The 27462-nt window shown below is 41.4% G+C and overlaps 1 protein-coding gene across 2 annotated transcripts in view; it reads right to left on the bottom strand.

The window, feature by feature from the left end:
- Positions 1–26726, bottom strand: part of LOC109426939 (sodium-dependent nutrient amino acid transporter 1) — a 55438-nt gene extending 28712 nt beyond the window's left edge. The window contains exon 1 of one of the 2 annotated variants that reach the window (XM_029865294.2): positions 26200–26726. The gene's annotated coding sequence lies outside the window, so the exon portion shown is untranslated. The remainder of the gene's footprint in view (positions 1–26199) is intronic. The other variant, XM_029865295.2, reaches the window with a different exon arrangement.
- Positions 26727–27462: the final 736 nt, after the last annotated feature.

The raw sequence follows: 27462 nt of genomic DNA, 5'->3' as shown, positions 1-27462 counted from the left end.
AGCACTAGAAATAATATGTCCACCCTATTACACACTCTAGGCAATGCATGTTTCACCAATTGGAAGTAAACTTACGTAAATATTCAAGATTTTACTTAATTAAGTTGAAAAGATTCGATGCGATGGTATGCAACGTTGGTCTATGGTACAAAAATTGGCCTATTAGTGGATACAACGTTGGCCTATTGCTATCCATGCACTAGAACCACTAATTATCTCATTTTTTCAATATTTCTGCTGAAGTATTATCTCTGTTTGTTTACCAATCTTACTTTTAAATTATATTTTCGAAGCTAAATTTTCAAAAAACTATAAATAAATCACTTTAACTAAAGTTCTTTCTTAATTTAGTAACAATAACAACGCAACCCTATTATTGTGTTATATTTTTACAGTCACCGCACACAAAATATTTCTTCCTGTTCGTTCTTTCTGGTTCTTATGCAAGAAATGCTGTTGACGTCTTTTTATCGCTGTTTTTGAAGTCACTTTACTGATGGGCCAAGATTTGGGTACATAGTGAAAAAAATGTCCACAATATTCGGCCCACATTCAATTTGTAAAATAGTTATTATTCGTTGAAAACAAATACACAAATTCAAAGTAGCGTCTTTGACCGTCGCATCAAATGTTCAATTATTGAAAAGTCAATTCGAAATGTTTCAGAATCATGCAATTTATGATCATGTGTATAGACTACCCACTAAGCCGAAGAATCATGGCGTCTACAAAAGCTAAACAAAGTGACATTTTCATTCAATCTTAATGTTCCAAACTGCTAAAATTGAAACGAAATGTTACAGTTGTTTGGCGCATAGCTTTTCCGATATCCAGTTATGCGTGTTTGTTTGAGTTTTTAGTTTACATTGAGATAGGCCGAACGAGGGGACTATGCCAACGAAGCATCCTGATACCCTATTTGCCGGAAGATGTGCAAATCGAGTAAGAGTCCCATCCAATACAACAGCTGCTTTTATACAGTACGTTTTACAATGTTGCCAAATACACACAACAGCAGCGCTTTAAAGAACACTCTTTCAGCTTGAAGCTGTGTGTGACGAAGAACCTGCTGGGGCAACCACACAGCTTGTTTAATGTAAACATTATTGCGTTTGACGGTTCACAAGCTTTTGCAGCACGATGAAGTTGGGTAAGGTTTCTTGTAGCATAATTATGAAGCCTTGTCTGGAGTAAAATAAAACGGGCTATTTTCTGTGCTATTTATATATAGCAGTGTGGCAGCGAGGACATCATCGGGACCAGTGGATACGGAGATCGGGAGTTCGATTCCAAGTAGCGGCAAGTACTTTAATGATTCAATTTTAAAAGCAAGGATTCCAGTTCCACATGTATTGCGTCACGGTATCCATAACCTAATTTGGGGATGCCGTATAACTATTATTTAACAATTGTGAAAAGGCTGAAAAAGCGCCTTCTCAAGATGTTATTCAGTTAGTGGTTACATAGGAGTCGAGAAAAGAGCTATGACTTGGTGGCATAGAAGCTGCTCGCACAGCATGTACAAGTGGATTAAGTTCGCCAGATTCATTGGTATAGGGTTTGCATAGAAGCTTCCGTCCATATATACAACACAGTAACTCAGCATCAAGCCGTATCGAGGACGTTTTGTTGACGTTTACATTCACAATAAATGTTAGTTGGGTTCTGGTAGGCCTTGCGAGCCGACCTGAAAGCCTCCGATCCAGCAGAACGTCGTCTGTTCCAACTCTTTCTACATTGTTTCCTGAGCTTCGCCAGATCAGAATTCCATCAAGGGGTTCCTCTTGTGGCCTTCACAGACCGCAGAGGGCAAGCTTCTTCAAAAGTTTTCATGATGAAGGCCGTTGTAGTATCAACGGCATCATCTAAATCACTTGGATTGTCAATGAATGGTGAGTATCCATGAAATTTGGCTGCAGCCAAATCGTGGGCTTCCTAGCCGTGCGGTTAGCGGCGGCAGTCGTCTAGGCGTATTGTAAGCCTCGGAGTGTGGGTTCGATTCCCGCTCCAGAAAAAACTTTTCGTCAAACGAAAAATTCATCACTGGGCCAGTGGGTGTTCTGTGTTGTCCGTTGTCTAGTGTAAGTAATGTGTTCAGTCTGTGCAGCCTCTGGCTGAAGACGGTGTGAATTGTCTTTTTATAAAGAGATCCCCGTTGGTTGACCGGGGGTTACGCAAAGTTTGCGAAGTAACATTCGCATGTTCAAACAAGATGTAGCGATGGTCAGATAAAGATTCTTCATCTGACACATGCCAATAGGTCAGCTCGCGACTAATTCTGCTAGAGCAAAGCGTTATGTCGAACACTTCCTCTCTAGCAGATACCATGCAGGTTGGGCGGTTGCCTATGTTAAGTAATCCAAGATCTGTACTACTTAAGTATTGCATCAAACTGGAGCCTCTCAAATTGATGTCTGAGCTGCCCCAGATTATATGGTGAGCATTAGCATCACTACCAACAGTTAGCGGAAGGCCTTTTAAAGTACAGTATGCAATGACTTCCTTGAAAGCATCCGTAGGGGATGGTTCATCATGCGGTAAATAAACCGAACAATAAACGTATTTCCTGTTGAGGTTTCCAACAGATACATCGATTGTTGTGATAGCACATACATATCTAGTAGTTTGTTCAGAGATGAGTGTAGCAACGATTGCGTTGTTGCGTCATGCTCGAGGCATGACACGTGAGTTTCTTATTTCATTTTTACTGAAATTAGCAAACACCGGATTCACAAGGTTTCCTAGATAGAAATTCCCCTTACGAAAGTGATGTTCTTGGACTAACGCCACTTGGGCTGTACCATTTTGCATAAGTCTACAAAGATTGATCGTTGCTGTTCTTTTGTGCTGAAGATTGATCTGAGCCATCCTAACCGTAGTCACTACCCAAACTAGGCAAGATTAAACTCTTAACAGCACAAAAAAGAACAGCAACAATAAAGCCAGATCGGTATCGACTTGAGTGCGCCAAAGGCGAGGATGCACAGAATACGCTGTGTAAAACGCATAATGCGAATAGCCATATGAGTGAAAATTTAATCTAATTAATAACATCTTCATAATCCCGCCCTTATTCAGCCTCAAGTATGAGATTGAAGAAGGGCAGCTGATTGTCTCGGAGAAACACAAGGTCCACCACACTTTTGCTCCGGTTAGCGCAGTAAAATTATTATTAGCTTTATTAGGGAGATTTTCAGCCCGAGGCTGGTTCATCTCCGCGCGCGCAGTAAAATACTGTGGAGGGTGCCCTGGTACTCCACAGGCTCCGTTTGCGATTAGGTTTTTATAAGACCCCCCTAACCATTCATTCCTAGGCACGGTAAGCGTAAAGCCGCATAACACCTTGAATTAGGGGTCACCTGATTAGTGAACTCCTACCACTGGAACAAGCGGTCCGTAGTGCTATTCTTAGCCAGTTGAACCAACCGCTACCGACACTACACAGCTATCTAGGCTGATCGGGACACAATGTTAATATTGGTGATCAACTTCATACGGGCCCAAAAAGCCGAATCCCAGGATCTCTTCGATAACGTTGAGGAACAGTAGCGATGGATGATAGTATACATATATCCTTGCTTCACTCAAGCAACGATCCGGATGAGATCAGACAAGTCACCGTTGTGCAGTACTCTGCACGAAAATGCCTTGCTTTGTGCTTCAATGAGGCCGATGATTTTCTCAGGGACACCCTTGCACCTGAGGGCTCTCCACTTGTTTTCGTGATTTAGACGATCAAAAGCTTCTTCGTAATCAATGAACACCAGATAGATAGATTCGTGGAATTTATTGATTTGTTCCAGGATGACGCGAAGCGTGACATATGTTCCACACAGAATCGTATTTGGGCAAATACTACGGGTCAGCTTTGAGCATGAGTATCGTAGTAAGCTGTACGCACGGATGGACGTGTTTTCAATTGGCTGTCACGTTTTTACTCGTCTCCGCTGAAAATTCAATTCGGCCAGTGAAAAGATTCCGCGTGTGATACCATAGAAGATCGGTGATGTACTCTTTTTCTGTGACAGTGATAATGTGCGGTAACTTAATAGTGTCGGTTTATTTGTATATTTGGCGATTTGCTGTGGTGTCGACGTTTTTCTTCGTCCACGTGAACGTCGATTTGGTCGATGAAAAGATTCCACGTGTGATACCGAAGAGGATCAGGGAGATGTACTCTTTTCTGTGATAATGTACGGCGACTTACTGGTGATGGACGTGAACACTTTTAGTATGTCAATTTGTGTTCGGAATTTGGAAGAATCGTCTTCGTTTGAAGATGTGTGTTTCGGATTTCGGATTTCGAAGATGGGTCCGGAAGAAACAATTGAGATCGATTTCAAGCAGATCAATACAGGTGCAACGTTCAGAGTCAGTGGACTACGCGGAACTACGTGAGATCTATCTGATTATACTCTACGTACTTTATATTGTTATATAACTATATTTAAGTTGAAAATTCGCTGTTTTCAACATCCTTTCATCTATTGGAAGCTGCTTCAGTTCTGGGCTCTTTCTAAGTTCATGAAGTTCATGAATAAATGCTTGCAAGGACTTGGCCAGGTGTGTGGAGCTGAGTGGGGGTATGACATTGTAGATAGTAGCGACATCAGCAATGTCAATGGATATATTCAACTTTGCAACTCCATCCAAGATCTGTGCAATATTCATGCTATGCTATGCTATGGTATACTACAGGTCAGCTTTGAGCATCTTGGCTGCTACTCAATTGCGTGCTACGAACGATTTCAGTTGGAACGTCACGACAAAAGGAAAAGCTTAAGAATAAACTGCCTGTGGTGGCCTGAAAATCTCTCAAATAAAACTAACGATAAAACAATACGGTCTATCGCTATCATTGACAATTAAAGCCCCAGTGGACATGAATTGGATGGATTTCATTTGCCTAGCACTTGAAAAAAAAAAACACAACTTCGAAGATATTTTATCATTCCTTCAATTGCAGTGAGACTCTCTGATTGTCTGCATTTTACGACACTGTTTACGCGCCGCAATATCGTCGCAGATAACACTCACTCACCATACACCCCATACACCACATGGAAACGCCGTTGGGTTGGTAAATGAACACAATCCACCAGCAACCACTCGAAGCCGGCCAGCACCAGCTCATTCTCAACACGGTGCAAAAACTTGTTCCACATTTGTCAATAAATGCTCCCCTTGAAAAATGCGCAATGCAAATAGAGCAAGTATCTACCTAGTACATACCTGGGCATTGCGTACTTAGGAAAACAGAGGTTTGCTCTCGCACTGTGTCCTCTTCGAGATGACAATAATGCTGTGTTCTACATTTTGGGTTACCCAATATTGACTAATGAGGCGCGTTTCAACGGCCAGAAGCAACCAACCGCATTTGGCACAAACTTTGATCAACAATTTACACAATGTGTGCCAAAAGGTTCGATCATTGAGAGTTGAACATTAGGTAGTAGAATCGCTCCTTCGGTTTATAATCGTGATCGCGCCTCGCAGTGTGCAAATCTCTGACATTGAACCTACACTTGATGTTAGCGCATCCCTCCATGTATGCTCAATCGTAGGCCAGTGATCAGCACCAAAGCGACAACTTATGTTGGGGAATGTGGGACGAAACGCTCAATCTTGAGTTGTCTGTTCGGTACTTTTCTGACGAAATTAGAGCAGCAGAGTTATTTCGGTAGTTCCGGTAATCGATTTTCCTGAGGTTCAGGCCGTCAAAAACGTGAGTAAAATGAATACAATCCATTATTGCTCTTGTACCGACCCTCTAAGCAGAATACCCTCTTCGAATGAGTGTAATCAGTTTCGTACCTTTTAATTCCGCCCTATGTTGCTTATCCTTTGACAGATACGCGTATTTCGACTACCACTTGTAATCTTCCTCAGTGTCAGTTGTCCACTGAATTGGGTAACAATAGTAGCGGTAGGATTTTGGTATACAAGCGGGGTGAATGCGATGACTTCTTCAGTGGATAACTGACACTGAGGAAGATTACAAGTGGTAGTCGAAATACGCGTACATATCTGTCAAAGGATAAGCAACATAGGGCGGAATTAAAAGGTACGAAACTGATTACACTCATTCCATTATTGCTGTTTATATTTGCCGGACGGTTTTAACCAACCAGCTGCGATGCGGCCATGTTTTTGAAGTCATCATCTGTTTCAGGTCAAACATTTGATTTAGGCGTAGTTTACGAGTGATATATTTTCTTTAACAAAAAAAGTTCTTTACATCCCCAATTGCGGCCTAATTTGAACACGTTTTTATTTATTGTAACATATTTCAGCTAAGAGAATTAGATTGTTTCATAATTCTTCTAGTATTTTCGAAAATTTTCTTTTTTGTTGTGGAAAATATTACGCGCTTTTCAAGTGTTGGTCCAGAAAAGTTTACTGTTTACAAATTTTGCTGTCAAAATGGGGTTCAACGCACAATGGGGGTCAGAGATTTTGGCTCGCTTTTTTACTGTGGGGTAGTATTTGGATGACAAGTGGCTGGTTTTAACTCCAACAGCTCATTTTACATCGATCCCCACTACAGTTTAAGTTCACACGGTGGCGTTTCTTCGCGACATCCACATCGTCAACTTATCCAACGATCTCTCGCACCGCTCGTACGTTAGGGTCTTGAACATGCATACCGTCAGGTACCTAAATATGAGGTTGCGTGCCGACACGATGCGCGCGCGACTCGGTGACAGATCAATCACGAATTAGTGATGCCCGTGCCCATCGCACCACGTGTATCAGGCCCTGACTTAGCGGTGATTAGGATCACTATAAAGTAGAAATCCCTCATTAAGGTTATCTATGCAATGTCTTGCATTATGAAATATTTTTATGTTCGACATCTAGCCAAGAACGAAGGCTGTGGAAACGTCCAATCGAAAACTTTAGACCCTCGAATCGACGTGAACTTTTTCTTAATTTTAAACGCGAACTTACCGAGTTTAAAAACAGAAGTTTCATTGGTAATTAATTACACAGCTGGCGTCGGTAACCTCACAAGATATCATGCTACCAGCCATAATTTGAAACTTAATTGATCATCTGGGGATCACTCTTTACCATGTATCATTATCTTCACTTGGGGAACGTCCATAAATTACGTCACGCAAAAATCGACCATTTTCAACCCCCCCTCCCCCCTATGTCACACTTTTTGTATGGGACCTCTTAAATTTTTGTATGGGTTGTCACACTTTTCTGACCCCCCCTCCCCCCTCAAAGCGTGACGTAATTTATGGACGTTCCCTTGTGGCCCAAGTACCAGCTTCATTCATGTGCTCATCTCTGCTCTTCGGTTTACATACAATTGATTCCCACACTTGAGAGCCACGTATCATGACCTGACCAGCGCCAGCGGTAAGCGTTAGCTGGACGACAGTCATTCGAAATCACGATCTGAAAAACTGCAGTACAAAACCACTCCGACTCGTTAAGCCCCGACATTACATACTTGACGAAAAAACGCTGAGTAAGCACTTGAACATGAACAACCTAAACAGTTCGCTAATTTTCGTCGGGTTTGAACACCATGTCATTAAGTGCCACACAATACTTCTTACCGTTTACAGTGGCTTGCGAAAACTCACAAAAAGTAGCCAAAAAAAACCTTGGGTAACCTTCACCTAATGCACTTTGTATCGGGTCATTTTTTGCCCGTTGTGCAGGATGCAAGCATTTTTTTCTGCTTTATTGGCTACAACAAGTGACGACGACGCGCCATTCATAAAACCAACCAACAAGGTGTGATCGACTCGACACGCACGTCATAATTGCAACTGACGATTTTGCGTGGCGCGTGGCGTAGAATCATAAGTGGGCACAAGCACTTCACCGACCATTCGCAACAGAAGCGTGGAGAAAGGGCGTCTTCAGAGGCAGGTAGTGTCCACGTTTTATAGACGATCACGTATTGTGGTTTCTTGAATGAAGTAATAGTGGATCGGTGGAATGCCGCAACGGAAATGAAGACGATATGTAGTGGAAATAAACTCAATGGAAAGGTTTTATGTGGAACAGTAATTGACTCATCGATGGCCGTAATGATATGAGAATGAAATCATGCTTCATTCTGGAATGGGAATTCCTGTTGCATCGTTTTTGACTATGTAATTTGATTTACTGGAACTACGGGCATTTTCCTTTCAAATTCTATCAGATTTAAATGACTAATGAGTTGGAAGATCTCCAGTAAACTAAACGTTTCAAAAAGATGAATTTTCGATTTTAATACGGCAAGGACCATATAACTGATGTGGTATGCACACGGATATTCAGCAAGAACACGCTGAGGTTGACGGGTTCGATTCCCGGTTGGTCCACCAACTTTCGTAAAAGAAATTTGCTTGAGTTGCTTGGGCATAAAGTATCTCCGAGCCTAGCACGTATTTATTTGCTGGCTCAGAATAGCACTACGGACCACTTGTAATAGGGGTAAAAGTCCACCAAACAGATAATACTAATCCAAGGAGCCAGGTTACCCATGGTTGAGGAGTTTAAAAATGCTTGATCCTTAACGGAGCCCGTAGCGTAGGTAGATCTCCTTTTTATATATCGTTACGGTGAAAGGTCTACTCAACCGCCGTCCGGATCTACAAAAACTATCTACCTAGTGACATCCGATTTAACAAGCTGGAGTATTGTGTTGATAATACGGATTCATAGTACACTCAATTTTTTTTTTCTTGTTAACCCGGGAGCGGTCGCGTCGTGTACTGAGTACACGCACCATGAAAAATGAATGCTTGTGATACACAGCGTGAACGTAGTGCCGTTGCAGGTAGTCGAAAACGCGACTGCTCGAGGGTTAAACTGAAAAATGTTCTAAGCGGCTTCGCGAATCAAAGATGAGTGCGTACCAGCTTCGTTAGCTCAGGCTTCTGTTGTTCACGAGTAGGGTCTGGGACCATTTGGGCACATGCTGATATAACTTAGTCAGTTTTAAACCGATTGACCTGATTTGTGAGACATGATCAGATACGCACAGTATCTAGCCATGTACGAAAATTCAGCAAGTGCCCAAAATAGGTGCTCCTGCCCAAATGGTCCCAGACCCTAGGTTAGGATTGCGTTTGTGTCTGCTCAGCTGCAACCCTCACTATTTTCCATCCCTGCATGGAACACCATCGGAAGACCAACAGCTTTCGCCACTGAAGAGCAAACGGTATTAGTATCCAGTGACAGTCTCAAGATTCCTATGGAAATCTGTCCGGATATCACGATGGGGACGTTTAAGAGAGAACAAACTTTTGTAGCTGAAATTGATGTCAAGGCGCACGATTTGGTGGAAAGAAAGGGGGTATGTCAGATAATGGTAGAACATGGTTTTCAGGCGAAACTGGTTAGATTGATTCGTACAACACAAGTTCACGTGTTGCAGGCGGATGAGATTTCGACGACTCCCGTAACCTCTTGCACCGACTTTTCGAACCCTCTATGCAGAATACCCTCTTCGAATGATTGTAATCGGTTTGTACCTTTTAATTCCGCCCTGTTTTGCTTGTCCTTTGACTACGCGTATTTCAACTACCACTTGTAATCTTCCTCAGCGTCAGTTATTAGAAATAAAAGGTACAGACTAGACCGGCCCACATTAAGGTTTGTATGGGTTTTTCAGTCCAAATATATGGGAAATTGGGTTACCTACAGTCTCTCACTCAGTACGCCGGTTCAACGAGTTCGATTTAGCTCAGAATTGAAAGAATGATAGTTGATACCCCACGGAACAACTTTGTAGAAGACCATATCATGATAAAACTTAATTTAGTTGCGGTTTCAGCTAACGAATGCAGGATGAGGGCATCTTCCCCCGTTTACTCTCGGTTGTTACAAGGGCTGAAAGTATCTCTAATAAAGACAAACCAATCAATCAATCTCGGTTGTTACATGCAGCACGTGTTTGTCGGTCGAAGCTTGCGCGCTACATCATAGGCAGCTATGTAGTTCTTCATTGTTTCGATACCCGCCCACATGTGTGAGCAATTGGGTTGTTTAGTGAATAAAATAATTCTATTTTCTATAGCCTAATCGAAAGAGCTCATTTTTCTGAGTATTACGTGATTTTATTGGATTCCAATACCTCTGTTTTGATGGTTAAATTAACAAAACAGTTTTAATTTTCGTGGATAGAATGACAGTTCAATCGATAAAATGACAGTTCGACCCGAACAAAAAAATTTCCCCATACAAACTTTAAATGCTTTTTATCATTTTTATTTTAACGGTGATTAACACAACCAATTAAACTTTAAATGCATTTTAAAAATAGTTCCCGGACTCCAAAAATTATGAAATTTTGGGTTTTGACTAATTTTTGGGCGGAGAATCCGATTATGAAATAAATCGGATGCCCCTAAAGAATCCAATTGAAATGAAGGACAACATAGCCGCCCATGATGTAGAGCGCAAGTTTCGAACAGCAAACACGTGGTGCATGTAACAACCGAGAGTAAACGGGGGAAGATGTCCTCATCCTGCATTCGTTAGCTAAAACCGCAACTAAATTTAGTTTTATCATGATATGGTCTTCTACAAAGTTGTTCCTTAGGGTATCAACTATTATTTTTTCAATTATGAGCCAAATCAAACTCTTTCAACCAGCGTGCTGAATGAGAGACTGGAGGTCATCCAATTTCCCATATATTTGGACAGAAGATCCCATACAAACCTTCAACTCATTTGCGCCAGCTCAGTTTTAAACCGATTGAGCTGAAAATTTCTCAGATTGCTCTTCTCATCCAAAGGCACGATTCTAGAGGGTGCCCCGTGGAATTTTTCGACATTTTTGTATATGGGCCAGTCTAGTACAGACTGATTACACTTATTCAAAGACTCCCGTAACGTTAAACGGATTAAAGCAAGGTGTTGTGCTTTCGAAGTTGTTGTTCCATATTATTATTGGAGGAGCTATTGAGGACAGACTTGTTAGGATCCCAAAATGGCCGCCACAATGGCCGACTTTGGCACCTACTCACGATTTCGAGGGCACAAATCTCTTCGTAAACAACACCTGCGCACCTGATCTTCATGTTTTAAGCTTATTACAAGTGAGCAAGAACAGAATAATAAAATGCACTGTTGTTTGAAGCTTGCTTCTTGAGATTTGTGCGTCTGAAGTTCTGATGGACTGTTGAAGCGGGATTTTAAGACGTTTGTCCTTAAGAGAGCTTCCTGCAAAGGAACCATCATCAAATGTTCGCACAAGTTGAGACAGCAAGAATTGATCTCATAACACCAGCAAGACGAAGTTCATGTTCGCTGAAAGACAATTCATAGTAATGGCTGGTGCAAGCAAAATGTGACGTTAGGTTGTAAAGAACTTGAAATAGATCAATTATGAGCCGCCATCTTGAATAGTAGACCGCTATCTTAGATATTCTGGTCCCCATTTTTGGAGCCCATATATCTTTCCTATACCAAATATAGCCAAAATTGCATGATTTTTCAGCCCTTAAACTTAATTGAACAGCCGGCATCTTGAATTTTGAGACACCATCTTGGATATTCTGGTCGCCATTTTTTAACACTAGTCTAAAGCACCAGTGAACAGCCGCCATTTTGAATTTGGAGCCACCATCTTGGATTTCAGGCCGCCATCTTCTTCATACCAAACAACCTTATAATGCATGGTTTTAGAGCCTATTCTATTAAACATCTGACAACATCGTCATTTTGGAGACGCCATCTTGAATTTTGGGCCGACATAGTGGAATTTCTGTTCTGCAGTGTTGATTTCCGCACAATATTCCGCACAAACCTTGTTAAAGGTTATAAAAATCACTGCAGTTTGATGTGTCGCATGATGGGGCTTGGTTCAGTTTTATATACGGCCAGTTCTACCGGTGGTGATCCGGATCACTGAAATGACCATAACTCCGGGACGCCTTGACCGATCTGGACCATTTTTTAATAACAAACAATACGGTAAAATTCCTAAAAATCTTTAGCTATAATCCAAAAAATCGGCCAATGGGAAGTACCTTAAAAGTGAGTGATCTTTTTGGTACATAGACATACATACACACACAGACATCATCTCAATTCGTCGAACTGAGTTGATTGGTATATATCACTTCTAGCCTTCTATCGAAAATTCCTTTTTTTTCTCAGTGAACATATAGCCTTCCAGTACACTTTGATGAACGCGTGACAGTGATGGAAAACATTGAGGAATGCAGCTGAGTAGACACAAACGCAAAGCTATCCTACTCGCGAACAAAAGAAGCCAGAATATATTCGCACTTCCTTCACTCGCGAGCTAACGAAGCTGGTCGCACTCGTGATTGATTCGCGAAGCAGCTCTGAACATTTTTCAATTTTGTAAAAAAAAACGAATTTACACAGCCGACAGATTAACTTTTCAGGAACAATAAAGCACAAAACATTACTATCTGATGGATAATTACTTGTTTTGCTATGAAAATCGCACTAAAATGCAATTCCCGCATCTCCACTTGTTCTTCGCGAATAAAAATTCATGAGTGTTTTTGTTTTGCTTTATACTCGTGAAGCAAGCGGGTGCGAATAAACTCACACACGGCTTAATCTCGGCACCGTGAGTAAACCGTTTGTTGCTTTTACACTCGCGAGTTGATTCACGATGAGAGTGTTTCCATCTCTGACGCGCGAGAATGGCAAAAAGATAAAACAAAATGCTGTCGACTTACCACAAAGCATTTAAACAAGCCGTACTTCAGCATTGTATCTACATTCCACCTGATTACTGCTCTAACATAACAGTTCAACTGGTAAACAGTCCTAAATTAGCAACTGAGTTCAGGGATGGGAACACTCACTTGCAAAGAGTTACACTCACTTGATGTTATCTCAGCTCAGAAGCGTGCAATCCAGAAACGATGATGCATGGACGACTTCTGCCTTGTAGGGTATTTGTGCCTATCTTAGTCTCATTAAGGATGTGCAACATGAAAAATCACTCACAGCGCAATGTATACGCTTCAAACTTAATGATACAAACCTTTAACACACGTGCTCACTTCCACTGTTGATCTTACGATGCACTAGAGTGGGATTTATCTTCAATATTTGATTTAATTGCGATCACAAATCGCGAGCCACTCGCACCTATCTTCAGCACACCGTAAAATTTTCATCTCATCGCGGTCCACCGGGTGGCCCCTTTTTCATCTCAACAGTATTTACAGCAAATCCACAACCACTCTCACATTTTCTCATCGTAGAGCATTCTGCACTCACCCACTAACGCACTCCCTTTCCCTAGCAGGTGACAGTTTCATTGTGATTGTTTTCCTCTCTCGCAAAGGAGAAGTCACAACAATGTGCAGCGCGACGAATCGTCTATGCTCGCTCTCCACGTTTTTCACTCGCATACATTCACAGCTGATTGGCAAATCAGTGCTGCCGAACTGGATGATAGTTCGTAAAGCTTGAGCGGTAGCAGCATATTTAGATGAAAACCAAACCAAATATTTTGAAAGAAATGGCGTTGGAAAATGAAATTATTGATCGATTTGCGTAGAAGTTCGATTACCAAGATGTTAAACCAAGAAACGACCATATTCTGATTGAAAAAACATCGTATTTGTAGTGACCAAATCTCATTCAATTAACCACTTGTTTCTTGATGTCTGGCACCGCTGTGATGCTTGCTTTGGTGCTTCGGCAGAGATGTGCGCCGCGGTTAAAACATCATTTTTGGTCGTCGGCGGCGGCGGCGTTAAAAATGAGAATTGGGTTCTTTAGGGGTATCTAGATTATTGCATAATCGGAATCTCCGTCCAAAAATTAGTCGAAATCCAAAATTTCATCATTTTAGGTGCCCGGGAACTATTTTTTAAATTCATTTTAAGTTTGTATGGGGACCTGCATAAATTAAGGGAAAGCTGCTCAGAACCAATATTGTGCATAAGAATATTTAATAATGACGGTAACTAGTGCAACGGCGGCTAAAGGGTGTTTATAAGGATGAGCAAATGGAAGTCACAGGGGAGTTTCAGGGGGTTCCCAGGGGTTTCCACGAGGTACCAGGAGATCTCCTGGGGGTTTTCGGGGTCTGAGGGGGTTTTCGAAAGCATTGCAGAGAGTTTCAGAGGATTTTCGACGGGGTTTGGAGGCGTTACTGCTACGTTTTCGGGGGTTTCCGAGGATCTCACGTGCGTTAAACGGGTGCAAGTGGGTCTTAGATGGATTCGGAGGCGTTAGGCAGGCGTTTGGGTGGGCATTTCGCAAAAATATCGATTTTAGCGTTACGTAATAAATGGATGCTGCCTAAATAATTCTTTAGTTATGGCATGAATTGAATTATTTGGACCTGAATTCTTCAGATATCAAGCTTTCAGGAACATTTTTAAGATTATTTTTACGATGATTGAAAAAAACTTATAATACATCGGAGAAAATTGGGTTGATTTTGAAATTCCTCACATTTTGTATGTATGTAATGAAAAATTGACGAAAAATTTTAAACCTCATTTACTCGAAAGTGGGTTTTTGTCACTTACACCCCTTTACTTCTAACCCCCTCAATTGGCCGGGGTTCTGCTAAACCGAACTAAGCGCCAAAAAGATAATTCCGAGATAATTAAGCTTAAAGTTCAACCACTCACAAATAAACAACAGCGGTGATTATTTGAAACTTTTCCGCACACATGTAACTTATATGCCTTCATTAACAATCAGAAATGAAGAATACATGTAAATTTTTTGGAATTATTGACATAATTGCATTTTATTTCTTGGTACTTTGCACTCAGTTCACTCTGGCTGATCAAAAACATTAGAAAATGGTTTATAGTTCAGTTTGGCTGAATGTGTTTTTATGTTTCAGATAAAACCAGTTGGATAGTGAAAAAAATCTCGATTTTTCATCGTCTTTCAAGTTGAAATCGATATCACTCACAATCCTTTACATGAATCAAAGAGGACGCGTATAGTATGGTAGCACGAAGGTCTCAAAATAGTTTGAAATATGAACGGCGGAAGCCCTCCCAGCTCAGCTTTTCCCACCCATGTTTTTTTTCATAAGCGGTGCGTGTGGAGGCACAGAGCAAGAGTGATTATGTCAAACGATGTCCTTGCGTGCCCTGAGGTCCTGAGATGTGAATGTGGAGCAATTTGTGTGCTTCAAATTTATGCTGGTCGAAGAAAACCATGAAAATGTTCTGCCAAAGTGCACTAAGTACAAAAAAGTTTTCAAAAATATGAAAGAGAATCGAACTTGGATCATCTGAGTGATAACCAAGCGCGTTACCTCTAGGTCATATTACCTTGCTGAAAGTCAGTCGTTAAGTCTGAATCAAGTTCTAAACATTCTTCTCAAGGATGGTTTTCGTGAAAACGCCATTTTTCGATCAGCCAAAGCGAACCAAGTGTTTGATTTTTTTCAAGCTTTATTATTTTATTTAGGCTTGTTGTTCAATGACGGCTCTTGTGTTAAATTACCAGTATGAGGTGCATCGACATAACGCTGGTATTAAAAACCAGTTGGTTTTTGTATTGTTGAGAATAAATTGATTCTAAAATGCTGTGGACTTGGTTCGGTCTGGCTGAATGTGATTTGGAAAAATGGCGATCAGCGCCATCGAAACATTATTGGTTCCTCCAACACCCATATTTCTAATAACGTGTTCATTTCTCTCACATATTGTTTCTATGAGTCGTTTAGATGTTAGAAATCTGACGGCGATGAAGAGTACTTGAAATGTTCATCACCTGGATCAAAATTAAAATATTTCGCTGATTCTATCGAATGGTTTACAGTTCACTCTGGTTGGGTGCAAAATAATGTTTTGTATGTTCTGCCAAACAGAAATTTTGAATTTACTCCACGAAGAGCTGTCAGAATTACTGGATTTTTACATGGAAGCAAGATAATCATTTTCTTCACCCAATGGTTAAGAAAACTCAATTTTTCAAAAAATGGTCTTTGGTTCGGTTTAGCAGAACCCCGACCAATTATAAACGAACGTCGTTATGACGTCACGCGGGGAAAAGCATGGATGCTGTCATTGCATGCTTTATACACCTTGTGTGAAGAATATGATATTTGCTAGGATTTTTATATGATGATATATAAGTGACTAAAAAGTAACTAAAATCTCAACAGGATCATTGAACGAAATATTTTGTTTATTCGGCAATGAATGACATGCATTCATTTTGGGAGCGTTTAAAATTAAATCGATTATTTTCTGAAGATTATTGGGCAAATTCTAAGTTCGGCGGCGTGATGAGTTTTAAGCTGGCGGCGTGCTAGAAAATCAAAACATCCGACGGCGCACATCTCTAGTCCTTGAGACAAAAAGAGATGAATATAGGTACTAGGCCGAAGAAGGGGGCTTTTACCCTAGTTTAGTCTAAAAGTATGCCGAATAGAGTTGAGGTCGTACACGTATACCAAAGTCGTGAGAGGCTGTAAAAGCGACTCTCCACGAGGTGAGTGTAATTTATATTCGCCTCGTGGAGAGTTGACTTCACAGCTCCTTCAGGGAGCATTCATAAACCACGTAGAACGACATCGTTCCTTGATTGCACGCTTCTGAGCTGAGAAAACATCAAGTGAGCGTACCTCTTTGCAAGTGAGTGTGCCCATTCTTGACTGAGCTGCTACTGAAAATGTGACAGCAGATTCGGAGCACTTCAAATGCACGAGCTTTTGAGCCTCCGAACAAAAAAACACTTTCCAGCACATCCGAAATTGCATAAATTACCTCTTTTTAAAGCGCAGAGTGAAAAAAAGAGAAAAGGGAGAGACATGCAAATGGCAGCAAAAGAAGACATGGGAAATACTAAACATATTTTCGTTTAAATTTTCGATAGTCTGAGGGATAAGCATTTACTCAGCCGTATATTAGGCCAAAAACTGCATTTTAGCAGCACTTGGGGCACATATACGGCTGACTTTAATTTAATGTCCTGCAGTAGACGCGAATTTCAAATGTTTATAGGTTCCCTTTTTGTATAGAAAGAGGAAAACTGCTGTGAGTTTCGACTCACTAAAACTTCTTTCTCTCTTTTTCTTACTCTCGTTAGAAAAAAAGACGACACGGACTCCGTCTTCAGCCGTTTAGCTGTACAGACTGAACGAAACTTACCACTAGACAAGGTACACACGGGGCATGCAGCAGTGGATACATACGCTGATGAAACTATTCTCACTAAAAGTTTCATCGCCCGAAGCGGGAATCGAACCCTCACCCCAAAGCAGTGTGCGATTAGAAGCTTGGTGACCCTCAAGGTTGCACACAGGAATGACTTTGAGAAGAGGGGTTGAAGGTAATCGTTCCCCCATCTACCGCCTTAAGTTGTTCTCTCTTCCCTGGAGGCTCGAATTCAGGCTAGTAGGAGAACAAAGTTCAAAATGCCAAGATGGGGTAAAATGGCCCAACTCATAAAATCATTCCTGAATGTGATTTGATCATTACTTTGGATGGTGTCAAGATAGGTTTGTATACGTGGAGCAGAATCGACGGAACAAATGGTTCGATGAAGAGTGTAGAACGGTTTTGGAGGAGAAGAACGCAGCGAGGACATTAATGCTGCTGCAAGGGACCCGATAGAATGTGGAACGTTACAAACGGAAGCGCAAACAGCAGACCTGCCTCTTTCGGAAGAAAACGCGCCGTCTGGAAGAAGCGGAGTGCGAAGAAATGGAACTGCTGTGCCGTTCCCAAAAAACACGGAAGTTCTATCAGAAGCTCAACGCATCCCGCAACGGCTTCGAGCCAGGAGCCGAAATATGCAGGGATAAAGACGGAGGCCTCTTGACGGACGGACGTCAGGTGATCGAAAGGTGGAAGCAGCACTTCGATCAGCACCTGAATGGCGTGGAGAACGTAGACACGGGACACCACGGCAACGGAAGAAACGACGACGCCAGTGCAGCGGAGGACGGAAATGAACCAACTCCCACGCTGAGGGAAGTTAAGGATGTCATTCACCAGCTCAAAACCAACAAAGCAGCTGGAAGGATGGTATCGCAGCTCAACTCATCAAGATGGGCCCAGAAAAGTTGACCACCTGTCTGGATCGGCTGACAGTCAAGATCTAGTAAATCGAACAGCTACTAGAGGAGTAGAAGGAAAGGGTAATCTGCCCCCTTCACAAGAAAGGCGACTATTTGGAATGTGACAATTTCAGGGCGATCACTATTTTGAATGGTGCCTACAAAGTGCTATCCCAGATCATCTTCCGTCGTCTGTCACCTTAAACGAATGAGTTAGTGGGAAGTTGTCAAGCCGGCTTCATCGACGGCCGGCCGACAATGCACAATGGGTCCAGAGCCGTATTTACGAAGACAAAAATGTTTGTGCCTAAACCATAAGTTTTAGATATATGATGTCTTTGGGAAAGTTTCTTCATATTTTTCGACCTTTTTTCTCATCATTGTGAAATTAGCGTGGTCCCTCTAGTTTAGCTGATCCAAACATCTGTTTTTTAATAGCTTTATGTACTCTTACAAAATGTTCTACAAAGTTGTAAAAGAACCTATTTGGAGCAAGTTTTCCGAACAACCATTATTCTACCTCTTATGGTTCCTAACTTATATTTTTTTAAACGAATCATGTTAGGGTGATCCATGAAATCCAGTATTCTTGTACTCACTTCAAATTCATTCGTTTCGCGTAAAAACTTTGTTCCGAGCACTTATAGGACTATCAATGGCGCATATTTTTTCCAAAGAGCTCAGTGTTCTCTCTATCATAGTTAAAAAGATATTGGGTTTTTTCTTCAAAAAATCACTTTTTTCAAAAAGTCATATCTCAAAAAGAAGCAAATGAATTTTCAATCGCTGAATTGCATTTGAAAGTACGTACTCTGTTCTATTGATGGTGAAAAAATTGTGAGCACCTTTTTTGTTTGAAGCTTTTTATTGAATTTTGAAAATACGTTTTTTTACATAGAAAATCAGTTGTAACTCTTAAAATCGATGAGATCCAAACTTGGCGTCTTCGACAATATTGTGAATTTTTGGATGCTCTAAAAGGGCCCAGAACAAAGTATAGCGAAAAAATCAACGCATAAAATTATATTGAATAAAAACAGATTTTCATATGAAAAATAAAACGTTTCAAAAAAATTCAAATCGTTTTTGTTAGATAGATTAGATCTTCACCGTACTGGAAATCCTCCAGAAATGCCGTGTATATCAGGTCTCAACGTATCACCTGTTCATCGACTTCAAAGCGGCATACGACAGTATCGAACGCGCAGAGCTATGGATAATCATAGACGAAAACGGCTTTCCTGGGAAGCTGACTAAACTGATTAAAGCAACGATGGACGGTGTGCAAACCTGCGTAAGGATTTCGGGTGAAGTATCCAGTTCATTTGAATCTCGCCGGGGACTGCGACAAGGTGATGGACTCTAATGCATACTCTGGATACTTCAACATACTTCAACAGAGCGAAGGTGTGATGCGACGAGCCGGGCTGAACATCCGGGGAACGATTTTCACAAAATCCGGTCGATTTGTGTGCTTTGCGGACGACATGGACATAATCGCCAGAACATTTGGAACGGTGGCAGAGCTGTACACCTGCCTGAAACGCGAAGTAGCAAAGGACGGACTGGTTATGAATGTCTCAAAAACAAAGTACATACTGGTAGGCAGAACCGAACACGACCGGATCCGTCTGAATAATAATGTTACGATAGACGGGGATACTTTCGAGGTGGTGGAGGAATTCGTCTACCTCGGATCCTTACTGAAGGCTGACAACAACGTGAGTCTTGAAATTGGGAGGCGCTCCACCAGCGGAAGTCGGGCCTACTATGGGCTTCAGAAGAAACTGCGATCGAAAAAGATTCACCCACGCACCAAATGCACCATGTACAAAATGCTAATAAGACCGGTGGTCCTCTACGGACACGAAACATGGACCATGCTCGAGGAGGGCCTGCAAGCACTCGGAGTTTTCGAGCAACTCTTTCTAAAGACAATCTTTGGCGGTGTGCAGGAGAACGTTGTGTGGCGGAGAAGGATGAACCACGAGTTCGCCGTAAACGGCGAACCCATTTTTTTTTTGTCTGTATTAACGAGATTTGTAACCCTAGGCTAGTTCATCTCGGGACCCACGCTTTACTTCCCTTCCGAAGGAAGAACTCACATTTTGTGTGTATGTCGGGAGTGGGATTCGATCCCAGGTCCTCGGCGTGATAGTCTTGTGTTCTAACCACCACGGCGAACCCAGCCTCCAGAAGGTGGCCAAAGCCGGAAGTATACGGTGGGCAGGGAATGTTGTAAGAATGCCGGACAACAACCCTGCTGGTGTTTGCTACTGATCCGGTTGGCACAAGAAGGCGTGGAGCGCAAAGAGCACGATGGGCGGACCAGGTGGAGCGTGACTTGGTGAGCATTAGGCGCGACCGAGGATGGAGAGCGGCAGCCACAAACCGAGTATTGCGGCGTACTATTGTTGATTGTCTTGCCTTAAATGGTATGTTGAACAAATGATTGTAGGGTATTGTACCATATGGGCAGGTGTACCTATTTTGGGCACTTGCCACTATAGCTAAGTCAATTTGAAACGGATTGATTTGAGTTTTTGTAAAGAGTTAGATACTGTACATGCTTAACTCTATAATACAACAATTGAAATGAATCCGTTTGAAATTGACTTAGTTATAGCGGCAAGTGCCCAAAATAGGTACACCTGCCCAAATGGTACAAGACCCTATGTATCTTAACGAGCAGGAGAAAGAGAAGGATGTTTATAATGTTTATCAAGGAGAAGTAGTGAGGAAAAAGAAAAAGTTGCTCAGCTGCATCTTTCAAGCTACAATAACTAAACCACTAAACTATACATTCTAAATTCCTCAGATTCATTGATCAAGCCGAAAAACATGACCGACAGCATTCCATTATAAAAAACTAATTTGCTTAAAAATGTCAATCATTCGTTTGTTTTGATCCCGCAGTCGCACTGCAAAAAGCAAAGCATAAAAAATCCTCAATCCAATTTAATTGCTTGGCGACATGCAAACACAAAAACAACTTCCACTACACCGGGAAAAACCCGGGCGCAGCCCAAAGTCCTGAAACACATAAAATGTTGCAATAGCTTGTCGTTCTAGCGCTTTGACGGGATCACTCTCACTATCGGGAACAGGTTCAACCCGTTCCGGCATCGAATAAAAAGTGCTCCCTCGTATTCTTCCCGATAGCCACAAGTTTGTTCCAGAATTAAGTGTAAGTCGGTGGTTGGTTCCAGAAAGGTTCAGCTCACGCAACTCCAATCCAGGAAGCGACCACCGGCAAATCATGTTCAATTAGCAGAGCAACAACAGCCAACAAAGAGAATCCTTTCGGGCAATTGACGATTGGCGCCGCCAGCGCCAGGTGTGAAGCCTACTGGACTGGATGGATGCTGAAGTTGTAACAAGACAAGCGGACAAGTGGATTCGTTAGATCATTGTATGAAATTTTTTGCTCTCGGATGCAGGTAGTCTCGGTGCACTAGTTTTCCTTGAATGGTGTGTTGAGAATCTGTTAATATTAAGCGGTCGTTTATTGCATCTGTTAAGGTATGCCGATCACGGTTCACAGAACTCGGTACGAGTAGGTAGGTAATAAAGGGACGCAATATCGTCAAACTGCATGTGTTGTGACCTGAATGGAATAAATTATAACTGATGCTAATGGCAGCGCACAGGTAGATCAACTGGGTATTGATTAATGACACGAGTACCCGCTCGTCGGTTTGAGTTTGATGTCTCAGAAAAACGGATTTATTGTCGGGATATCTGTCATATACGGTACGGAAACAGAACATTAGGTCGTTATGATAAATCAACTAGTACCGGAACAAGAACGGCATTTCCCCAGAAACAGATAAAGCTAACGTTAATCTGAAATTAATCGTCACATTGTTTCCGCCAAGATGGTATGTAAATACCCATTTCGTGATCATTCAAAGAAAATGCATCGTTTCACTGCTCTATGACGCATAACTTTCACACGTGGAGTTCCGCATCCTCATATGACAGCAACCGGTAAAAACAACTTCCTTCAGAAAATCTTCCTGGGATTCCTCCAAAAGCTTTTTTGTTTTGGGATTTCATCTCTAGTTTCTTCTGACAAGGGAAGGTTACGATGGTGTCCCCCGGGGATTTCAACCGGACTATTTTTGTTGCATTCTACATGTGTTAATATGAATAAATCCAAAGCCGTTCGGGTGATGGGCCAGTGGTGTAGTCAGGAGGGGCCCTCAAAGGGAAAAATTAGGCAAAATATAACATTATTGAAAATGCTCAAACGTCATCAAAATGCAAATTTCACAATGTATTGAAGTAGAAACAGGCAGAATATGCATGAATACATGATTTCGTATCAAATTTGATTTACCATAGGCGTTGCCAGGGTAAGAACTAGTTGAAGTTATTTTAATAAAAATGTATCACCTTGTTCATCACCCATCCCACCCTGGCTACGCCTATGGTGAAATAAATTTATTATGAAATCATGTATTCATGCATATTCTACCTGTTTCTACTACAATACATTGTGAAATTTGCATTTTGATGACGTTTGAGCGTTTTCAATAATGTTATATTTTGCCTAATTTGCCCCTTTGAGGGCCCCTCCTGTCTACACCACTGGCCCATCACCCGAAAGGCTTTGGATTTATTCATATTTCCACATGTAGAATGCAACAAAAATAGTCCGGTTGAAATCCCCGGGGGACACCATCGTAACCTTCCCTTGTGAGATTCTAGAAAGAGCCTTTCTGGTATTCTTCCGGGAAACCCTTCTGGGATTTATCCAAGAATTTCTCCTGTAACTCTTTCCTGGATTCCAACAGGAATTTCTTCTGAGATTCCATCTCGGAATTATCCATGGGCTTCCACTGGATTCCCCCAGAATATTCTTTGGGATTTCTTCCGGAGTTGTTTTTTTTTTACTGGGATTACTCTAGGAACTTCTTCTGAAAACCCTGCAGGAGTGCCTTCTGTTAATCTTCCAAGATTTTCTTCTAGGTTTCCACCAGGATTTCTTTCTGAGAATCCTCCAAGATGTTCTTCAAAAATTATCCAGAAATTAGGAAAAACTCTAGAAGTTCCCTCCGGGATCCTTGCTGAAGTTCCTTCTGGAAATCTTCCAAGAATTCTTTCTGAAAATCATGCAGGAGTTCCTTGGCGCCTAGGAGTTCTTTTTGAACTTGCTCTAACTTGCTTATGGGAATCTATCAGGAGTTATTTTTTTTTTAATTCACTCGGAGTATTCTTCTCGGGCATTCTTTAAGGAAATCCCTCTGAAATTTGTCAAGGAATGTCTCCTCAAGTTTATCCTGGAAAATTCCTACAGGAATTTATCCATGGGCTTCTGTTGGATTCCCTTCTGAGTAGTGTTAGGTATCTCTCACAGATTCCTCCAAAAACTCCTTCTGGAAATCTTTAAGAGTTTCTTATAGGAGAAATCCCTCAATAAATTCCTTCTGAAAGCGATTGAGGGAATCTGCCAATGTATTTTCTTGAAAAATTCGCTGCAGAAGTTCCCAACAGTACCTCCAGATGACATTCCTGAATGTTGGTATACCTGCAGGTAATTTTGTACGATTCCACTTGGTTGTCTTAATATATTGAGAACCTTCTATATTTTTAGATAAAGGTTCTCTCAAGAAGTTTCTCTTGAGATTCCTCAAGGTTCATTCCTCAACTGAAACCCATGTTTCTGGAGACATCCTTAGAAGAAATTCCTGAAGCAATCTTCAGATGGAATATCAGGAGGAATCCGTACAAGAAGTGCCTAGAAGAATCTCCACGAGGAAATTCTGGACGAATTCTTATTAAAAATCTTGGAAAATCATCATAAGGTATTCCTGAAGATATCCGTGGATGGAGCTCATGCAGTTATTCCCAGAAAAATATCCTGAAGGATTTCCCACATGGAATTGCTGATGGAAATAGTCCATAGATAGAATTTCTGGATGAACCCTCCAAAGGAGTTTCTGGAGGAATCTCCAAATTGATTCCTTGGAGAAATCCACTGCAGGAATTCCTGATGGAATTTTTAGAGGAACCCTCTAGATGAGAACGAATGATAAACAAATGTTATAGATAGCGGAAGTTGATACGGTTCAAACTACACTCCCGAGGATAAATTGCGAACTGACTCCATCTGACGCCATCACACAAGGTGAGTATCAGTTAACTTCAAGAGAATACAAGAACCACCGCTAATCTGCCTTCCCCCATAAACAGTTCAATAGAAGAAATTAAACCTGGAGCATCATGTTCGGATTCGGAGTGACGTTCCGTTCAGGCTGGGAACAAAGTTAATCACTGTAGGACAACATATCCTTTTTGAAGAGAAAAAATCCGGCCTACCCGAGTAGACGAAAAGAGCTCAATAATAGCATATTTGGATATGGAGATCAAAAAGTGATATGGGTTTGATTGACATAAGAGATAAAAGATCTAAAAATAAAATCAAAAATTTACTCCTGGAACATCATCATCAAATCATATTTAGATTTTGTAAGATCTAACCAATAGCAGCAAGCTATTCGAATGATCTTGAAATATCAAATTTTGATTTTTTTTTCACATTTTTTAGATATTATTTTCAGATTTTTTATCTCTTATATCAATCAAACCAATATCATGTTTTGATCGTCAGTATTTTACCTCTACCCGGGTAGACACAAACTCAGTGGTAATTTTACACATATTATGACTTTTACATGATATGTCATGTAAACTTCTGTGATATCCCACGCTCCAATCATGTGCAACATATGTCACAGAATTTTACACTCTTTTTTCGATCTGTGTAAAACTACGGTTAACGGTACAGATTACACCGGCACTATGATTCTTACTAGGATGTGCTCAATTTTGTAAGAAACTTGAGTTGCGGCTGCTTTTTCAAAAATTTAGTCAATTTGTTTACCCTATTCAATTTGAACTGGTCCAAAAATGGTATCAGCATAGATGAACAGATATTTCTTTATAAAAAAAAACAACCACCAAACTCTAATCAAGCTGTGCTTCACAAAGCGCTCACAAGGTGGCGATATTTAGTAAACATCAGTCAAAACCTACGAGAACGACCTGAACAAATGATTTGCGAACAACAGAGTATTTGAACAAAGATTCTAATGAATTGTTAAAGTATGGAAAGTGAGTAGAAAGAGGCGTCTATTTGTCTGTGGTATAAATTTTACCAGAAAATAGAATGTCAGTGAAGTTTCCTCAACGCAAGAAAACTAACAAGAAACAAAAAAAAAATGGCTCGATTCTTTTTTTTACAGTTAACAGCCTTGGATTTATTACTCTTCTTACCAGCAAAAGGTAGCTCACATAATGTATAACTTCCATCTCCATTATCCGGGTGCACAACACTGTCAGATTTACTTCGCAAATTGCCTCGGCACCCTTCGGCTATATGGAACTATTTCGCAAAATACACCGAGATGCGGGACACTTTTGATTAATAAATCTACACTATTTACGATTTGAGGGGCTAATAAAGCCGAAGCGGTCAATGCAGTGAGGTGCAAGCTGTGCCCCAAAAGGGTTTCATCAATTCATAATATTATTTGGAGTTAAGGGCGGACGGGACGGTCGAGGAAATATCTGCCATTGCTCTGTTGCTACTAAGATGGTAATCTCAGATTCTACTTCATATAATGGAACAAAAATCTATCATTGTGTATGCTCACTTGCAGTGCATATGCTGATTGTTTTTCAGCCTCATCTGTGCGATAGAAATCGAGATTACCATCTTCAAAATCGCGAGGCAAATTGTTAGAAAGAGAGGGAAGATAGGAAAAATAACACAGCGTCCCGATTCACCTTAAAGATTTACCTAATTATTTCCTCTTAATGAATATTCGAGACTCTGTCACTATCGATCGTCACACTGCAAACAGTCACGTAGGGCTTCGTTAGAACGGTTTCGTACCTGTCTACCTGTGTAACTGTTTTATGGTTACCCAGCTGCAACTGACCTGGAAACAAGTTTATGACAGAGTTCCGTGATGGAACAGTAAATTTCCAAACCCATTCTAGCGGTCGGATTGTAAATTCCAATTGCAAGCTATTAAAATGGGATAGCTTACATTCGAATTCGAATGTCACCAGCTAGCAATAATTGTCATCCATTGTATTCAATCAAACAACTCAAACATACTGCAGAAATGATGCACAAATCCCGTTCCACCATTCCCCGTCAACACCATCAGCAACAGGTGATAATGACTTACTTTTGCTGTCACCAATCACCGCACCGCTTTCTGTGCCAATTGCTTTATGGGTGACTGCGCGCCGCCTGACAACGCTCTAATTGCAGCGTTTAACTCTGCCGCAATCACTTTCCCCACGTGGTTCAAACACAATCAGCACGCTTTCCGTTGTCGGTATCACAGTTTATATTCTCATTCTCACTTCAGGAACCAAATTCCAAAACTTCCTTTTCCCGCTTCCAACAAACACAAAATTTGCCGGATGGTCTTCACAAATCCACCCTCTACCGGTAACACCAGGTCATCTACCGTGTAATTTTGGATTCAATTAAATTCGATTACAACTCCAAATCACTGAACCGATCGCAATTTTCAGGATTCAATGTCAAGTTTTTTTTCTCCACCTTCAACACACACGATTAGAACTTTAACGGTCAACCCGGGAAAAGCTGAGTATGTTTAGGATTGTCCGTTCCGATGGATCCGCGCGCGTTCACAGCCACCGTCAGACTGAGGAAAACATCGAATCTAAGCTGGTAGTATATAGGTGTTCAAAGCTGAAAACTGAATGGGCACTACGCGACGACGACGGACGGATACTGAGCTTTGAGTAGCCTTCGCGCACATGGTTGGTCGGCCGGTTCAAACTCGGACGGATAGAACTCTCATGGAGCGCTGTGGCGCAGCGGTTCCTCGCGTGTTTGATTTGTTAGAGGCGCACGCTGGAGTCTAGACCAGCATAGCGATCGCGGCGCTCGCGCTCGCATTAACGTGGGTCGGTAAAACATCGCACAGTGAAGCGCGAAAATGTGATGCGTTAGCATTATGCCGACACCGATATGTCGGCATAAATAAACGTGATCGTTTGATTTGAAAGAAATGAAGAGCAGGGAGCCGGAAGATTTAAAGATTTTTGTCACAATTCTGTTTTTGTACAATCAATTTTGAAATTCTAATTTCGAGATTGACAATGCCTTGGGAAATGCTTCGCGTCATTCTCAGAAATTTTACCAATTCCCCAGAATTCACCGCCTTTTAAGTTGTAGATGCGCGAGAAATGCTTTCAAAACGTTGAAGTGTTAACCCGTTAACGCTCAAGGTAAATTCTCGCGCTCAGTATCACACGGGCGTATCTACAATGATCGATTTCTCTTCATCGATTTTCTCTTCGGCTCATAACTTGGCCTGCAAATAATTTTTGGTAGTTTTTGTTGTTTTAGATGCTAGTCCAAGTCGTCCTTCACCGAAATACACCGAGAGATCATCCGAATATTGGTCGTATTT

Source organism: Aedes albopictus, chromosome 3, assembly GCF_035046485.1.
Source record: "Aedes albopictus strain Foshan chromosome 3, AalbF5, whole genome shotgun sequence".
Lineage (NCBI taxonomy): Eukaryota > Metazoa > Arthropoda > Insecta > Diptera > Culicidae > Aedes > Aedes albopictus.
The sequence above is the reverse complement of the archived record's forward strand: the minus strand, read 5'-3'. Positions and strand labels throughout refer to the sequence as shown.